Raw genomic sequence first — 6,181 nt, 5'->3', positions numbered from 1 at the left:
GTGTTCAAATAGAGGAATTGGAACCTGAAAAGGAAAGCCAAGAAAGCCCTTAACTTTTCAAGATAATAGAGAGAGGTGGGCTGGGCCCAAGTGGGTCTTTTTCCCTTGTATACCCAGCTCTGCTCTGGTCTCTCCCAAGATAGGGAACTGGCAACCAGCATCTCACTCTAGGGGGCTCAGGTCACACTGCCTTTATAGTTGCTTTTTCTGGTGGGGGAAAGGGGAGCTGGTATGGATGGAATGACAGGAATGAATCCAAATGGAACCCCCTGAGGATAATGAGAAACCACAAGGCCTGCCTCTGACGCCTGACACTAAGGTGCATTAGCCCTGGCAGGAGGTAACCTAGGAAAAGCCCCTCCTGATGTCAGTTCCTAATTGATTTCTTCAAACAGAATTTGCCAAAATTCAGACATTTGCTTTTATGAGGAAGACAATTTCCCAGTTAAACAAACAAACAACAACAACAACAACAGGAAAGGGTAGGGGTGAGGAACTACATAGCTAAGGTAAGAGGTGCAGAGGGAAAATGCCCCCAGAAATAGAAGGGTCAGGCCCCACAGGAGGATGGGGAGAAGGGAAAGGCCAGGAGCAGAGAAGAGAAGGATGAAAGGGGATGCAAGTCCCTGTCTCCCAAGTTTCTTTAAAATCTGTGTTTCTTCCTCTCTCTCTGACATTCCTGAAAGATTACCAGCCAGCAATAGCCCAGGGCTCCCCCAAAGAATTGTTTCAGATTGTAATTACCAGTTAGGCAATGTTTTTAAAACTTTGTAATGAGAAACTGTGAAAAGAGCAAAGTGTTACATTGAGCTTGGGGTGGGAGATGGAGCCCTGGCAGTGAGGGAGGAGGCAGGGGTGGAATTCATTTTCAGGAAGGAAGCAGGAGAGAGCACAGAGCAATTGAAATACCCACTCCCAGATTGTCAAAAACATGAACTTCCCCTCAGCCTGCACCAGTATTATTTTCAAATATTACCCATAAGTAGGCCCTTTGAAAAGTTCACTTCCTCTTCATCTTTGACCATAAAATGGTTTAAACAAGGGAATTTGTACCAGTCATTACAAAAAAGTTTTGTTTTTCCAAAATGGTTTTGCTCTCTCTTGATCTAAACCTGTTGCTTGTTTGGTTCAGAGGATTACAATATGTAATAGAAAGGGTGAGAATAATAAAATGCTAATATAAAATGCTGAGTTTAAAAAAAAAAAGACTTGGCCAGGAGAAATAATTTAAAATGCACATTTGCTTTGGATGCACTGTTGTTCTGTTAAAGGCTGTATATATTTGTTTATTTAAGGTGACTGAAAGTGCAAAGAGGAAACGGACAGCATGCAATTCATCTTAATGTACAAAACATTATATGCACTCAAATGTTATAATTTCTAATATTTTTAAAGTTTATATTCGAGTTGTACAAAGTTAAGCATTAATCAGATATTTCATTCTTTCTTAATGTTATCATTTTCTTAAATATTATTACAAAAATTTAAGTCTGTCTAATGGAGAGTTTTTTTTTGTTTTTTTAAACTGTCTACCTCACTATAATACAAGTATTTACAACACTAAATTTACCAGAGGTCAATTAATACTCAAAACATTTTTTACAGTATACTTTTCCTGGATGATACTCAATCTAATACTGTATTATTAAACTCATTTCCCCTCTTAAAAACTCAGCCTGGTTTATATAGATCTACTTAGAAAAAAAAAATTTCTCAAGGAATTATTGTCAGTGGTATTTTGTTCCAGTATGAGACTGAATGTCTGAAAAGACACTTTTTCTTCATAACTCCTCCATAACTCTCTTTTCATGAAAATTTCATTCACCAAATCCCTCTCAGCTATTAGATCCGTGTTTATAGGCCTTTGCCCTATTTCAGCATCTCAAGAGCCTAAATAGGAATTGGATTATTTCTTTTTTTTTTTTTTTTTAATGTTGAAAAAAGAAAGCTGTAAATTAGCTAGGCCAACCAAGATGTCGGTAATTACTATTTACATTCATGGCCTATTGGAAACAGAAGATATGAAATGTTTTTCTGTTTGCTCACTTGCTGTAAATCAAGGAACCCAAGTGCAAATGTAACTCTGAGTACTCACTACATGGTAGAACTAATATCGCACCTGCATTATCTCATTTAAACCCCTCAGAAATTCCATGAGGTAGACATTACAATAATTCCTATTTTACAGATGAAGAAACAGGTGCAGAGTTTAAGTGATCGGCCATGATTATTCACCCGGGAATTAGCGGTTATAATTTAAATCTAGTTCTTCATACCCTAGAGCCCAAGGAGTTAACCTCTATATAATTGTGCCCACAAATCATCTATCTGCTCTCTAATTGGTCTCTAAATGTCAGTGTGGGAAATTTGCAATTAGCTACAATGACTGGGGGCAGCCAGCTGGTGGAGGAGAAGTTGCCACAGTGGCCACCAGTATTGCCTGTGGTTTTGGAATACATGAACTGTGGCTGCTGAGATAGTTGGGTATGGATTACCAAACCCAGTGAGTTCTTAGCTTCAGGCTTGCCTTGAGAAAGCTATAGTTTAGTTCATTGATGGATTTCTGTAGATTCTCTACAGTTTTCTGAAATTACCTTGGGTGTGGTTTTCATGTTTTGATTATCAAAGTAACAGTCAAATGACAAATAGGTCCTGTTTCAATAGACTAGTTGTAAGTGGCCTGTTTATACGAAAAACATTTTCCTATGGAAACAATGTTCATCTGTGTTTCCAGATCATTTTGCAAAAGCTTTATTTGACGCAAATGAAACATTTTAACACTGCAATTTGACTTCTGGATTTGGGGAAGGGATAATCCCTTGGAAAACAAAAAAAAGAGGTCTTTCAGTTTCCTGGGTAGAGCTGTTTTTGAAATAGCTGAAAATTCTTTGCATTTTTCCATCACTCTTTGTATACCACTCACCCAGTTCTAACCTCCCAACTGCCCAGAAGACTCCCAGCCCTGCATCTTACTATGTCCCCAATCTAGAGATTTCCCCTTTTTGTACAAATGCTTCCATCTCTGAAGTTATTTTCTTCTCTCCTTCCAGCAGCAAGTTTATTCCTTAACTCAGATGTTAGGAGAAGCACAATTGAATTGAATTACATGAAACATCACTTAGCTCCTCAATCTTGCTTAACTCAGATTACTTGTGAGTGATGTGAAAAAATGTAGACAATATAAGAGAAGACTGAAAACTCAAACTACACCAGATTTTGAGAATTGTACGTGAGCTAGGTATTGATGATACGAGGATGAAGGGCTACACTCGTCAATGTGATTGTTTGGTGTCCCTTAGGGACATTTTGTGCATTGAAGAGAGTAGCTAACTTCTTTTAACATTAATATCCAATGTATTAAAGTCAAGGATTTAATAGATTAGTTTTTTTTTTTCTAAAGCTCTTAAGTTTAATGAATATAGACCCCATAAAGACATTATTTTGTTCTTGTTTTATTTACTGCTATATTCCTCTGCACTATAGTGCCCAACACATAGCAAACACTCAGTAAATACATTGAATAAATAAATTTAGAAATATTATTTTACTATAAGTCTAGTAATTTCAACAAGTATTTCCAAGGGAGCCTTTGATTTATGTCTCTTCAACTCAAGTTGAATGGATCAATCTTCCTTAATCAATCAATTCTGGTTACAAATGTAGTTAATAAACTTCCTTTAAATATTGTGCATTGCTTTTATCAGTATAATGTATTTATTTTTCTTTTTAAAGCCCTTTAAATTTTTCTAACAGCAAAAAGCTTTCCATATACTTTAACCACTCCAAGTAGAGCTAATAAATTACACTTCTAAATATGATGTTGCTTAAGTTCTATTAAGCATTCCAATACCATTTATACTTTTGACTTAACATCAGAAATTTAAACTTAATTACTCAATTGCCCATTTATTTTAATGTCAGAAGACTAACCTGTTAGATACCTTCATAAACTACATTTAAAAATTTTTTGCAAACACTTAAATGCCAAATATATAGATTGTCTCAATGATTTAAAAAACTATATTTGAACAAAATACAAAAGTGTTAATTATTTAGATTTGATTTAATTAATCGTTGTACTCTATTCCACAGTTTCTTTGGGTTAAAAACACTAATCCACTATTGAAAAATTATAGTGTCACCAGTAAGTTAGGAAAAAATTTCAGCAGACCATGGCTGCAAATCCATCAAGGCTTTGTCTCAGAAAGGAGAAGGACTTTTTCTGGAACATTGACCAACATGTCAACTACATTCAATAGTCACTGTAATGACAGAAACCCCAAATCCATGTCTCTCATGAGTTGGTCTCTCCTTGGTTCAAGATAGTCCATTAACTAATTTTTCCTTCTGATTTGAGTAAATTGAATTCCACACTCCCCATTAAGATTGTAGCTAACCTTTTTCACTGATTAATTGGATTTCATATTTACTTAATGATCTTAAGACTTTCTTTGTTTTCAACTTTGGCTCTAAAATTAATTTACTGACACTTTATTGGATTATTCTGCCCTTACATAATCCTTCCACACTGCTTCCAGCTTTATCATTAAACTCTGCTAATCAGAATCCTGTACTTTTTCTATATTCTTTTTGTCTGAAAGAGCCATAACTCTTACAGATATTTAAAGACATCTAATGTGATTCCAAGATGGCTGCAGTGTAGCTGGAATCTCCATCCACTTGCTCCCAGCCCCTGACAGGACTTGCAGCTAAACTGCAGATCAATCAATGTGAAAAACCAGTTGAAGTGTCACTGATCAGAAATAGTATAATCAGGAGCATGGAGGAAGACAGGAAACTGGTAGGAGAGGTGAAGATGCAGAGAGGGTGACCCCTCACACAAGTGTGGTAGTTGGGAAGCTGGAGGAATATTGGGGCTGTTTAGCTCCCGCGCCCTGGGAATGTGGGGTCTCAGCCCTATACAGGGATCCCCAGTCCAGAGCAACAGAGATGGGAAGGGGATTCTGCAGAGCACTGGGCGATGAGAATTAGTAGGGATTCTGTCCACTTGGGAGACTTGGACCACCATCCCAGGGAAGGAGCACTCTTATTGTTACACCACCAGTGTGGGAAGTTTGCTCTGGTCTGTGAAAGCTCGAGAGGCCACAGAGCTGTGCTGGGGTCTGGCAGAAGGGTCTGCTCTGTACACCTAGCAGTGACTTTGAGGGGTCCTCTATTCTCTGGAAGAACTTTGGGCAGACAGCTAGTCAGTGACAAAACTGTGTGGCTTGGGAAAGAGGATCAGCTTGCCCACCTGGAGAGCACAGGCAGCACCCCTACCCCCACCCGCTGAACTACTCAGTTTGCCCCATTCTGCTGTGTTTGGTGGCACAGGGGGATGGAGCAGGGCTGGGAATTTTGGCCCACCTTGCTCCGTTTGACAGCATGGGGTAGCCCGATGGCCTGATAGGAGCGTCGGTGGAGCTGGGGTTTCGGCTTGCCCTGCTATGGCCTGCCGTGCAGAGAGAGATTAGTGTGCTGAGCTTGGTTTGGTGGCATGGGAGTGCCAGGGTGCCATGAAGAGCTGGGTTTTTCGAACTGTGTTTCCTGGGGTGGAGGTGGGGCTTCTGTCCAGGAGATAGGCAAGTTCTGGGGCTATGAGGCTGCATTTCGGGGAAGCAGATCTGAGCTCCCCTGCAAGGTCAGCACGTGCAGGCCTGGGAAAAGTGCTCGCCTCCCCTCCTACAAATTGCAGGCACCACTCCCAACAGGAGATTATTAGAATCAACCCTGCCAAATCCAGCATAGCCCTGCTGAGCACAGTTCTGTGGGGGAATAGAGAGCAGCTCAGAGTAGGGACATTCAATGTGTGAGAAGTGCAGCAGATAGGAACATAGGTATAAAGAAAAAAAATGGCAATGAATAAGTACCTATCAATAATAAACTTAAATGTAAGTGGATTAAATGCTTAAATCAAAAGGCAGAGGGTAGTTCAATGAATAGAAAACATGACCCATATATATGCTGTCTACAAGAGACACACCTCAGAACAAAAAAGACTCACACAGCCTGAGAGTGAAGGGATAGAAAAACTATCTTCATGCAAATGAAAATGAAAAGAAAGCTGGGGTAGCAGTACTTCTATCTGACAAAATAGACTTCAAAACAAAGGCAAAAGCAAGAGACAAAGGAGGCCACTACATAATACTAACAGGATCGATCCAATAACAGAGTATAACTG

This window comes from Molossus molossus, unplaced genomic scaffold (assembly GCF_014108415.1).
Source record: "Molossus molossus isolate mMolMol1 unplaced genomic scaffold, mMolMol1.p scaffold_m16_p_16, whole genome shotgun sequence".
In the NCBI taxonomy this organism is placed as follows: Eukaryota; Metazoa; Chordata; class Mammalia; order Chiroptera; family Molossidae; genus Molossus; species Molossus molossus.
Note: the sequence above shows the minus strand (reverse complement) of the source record.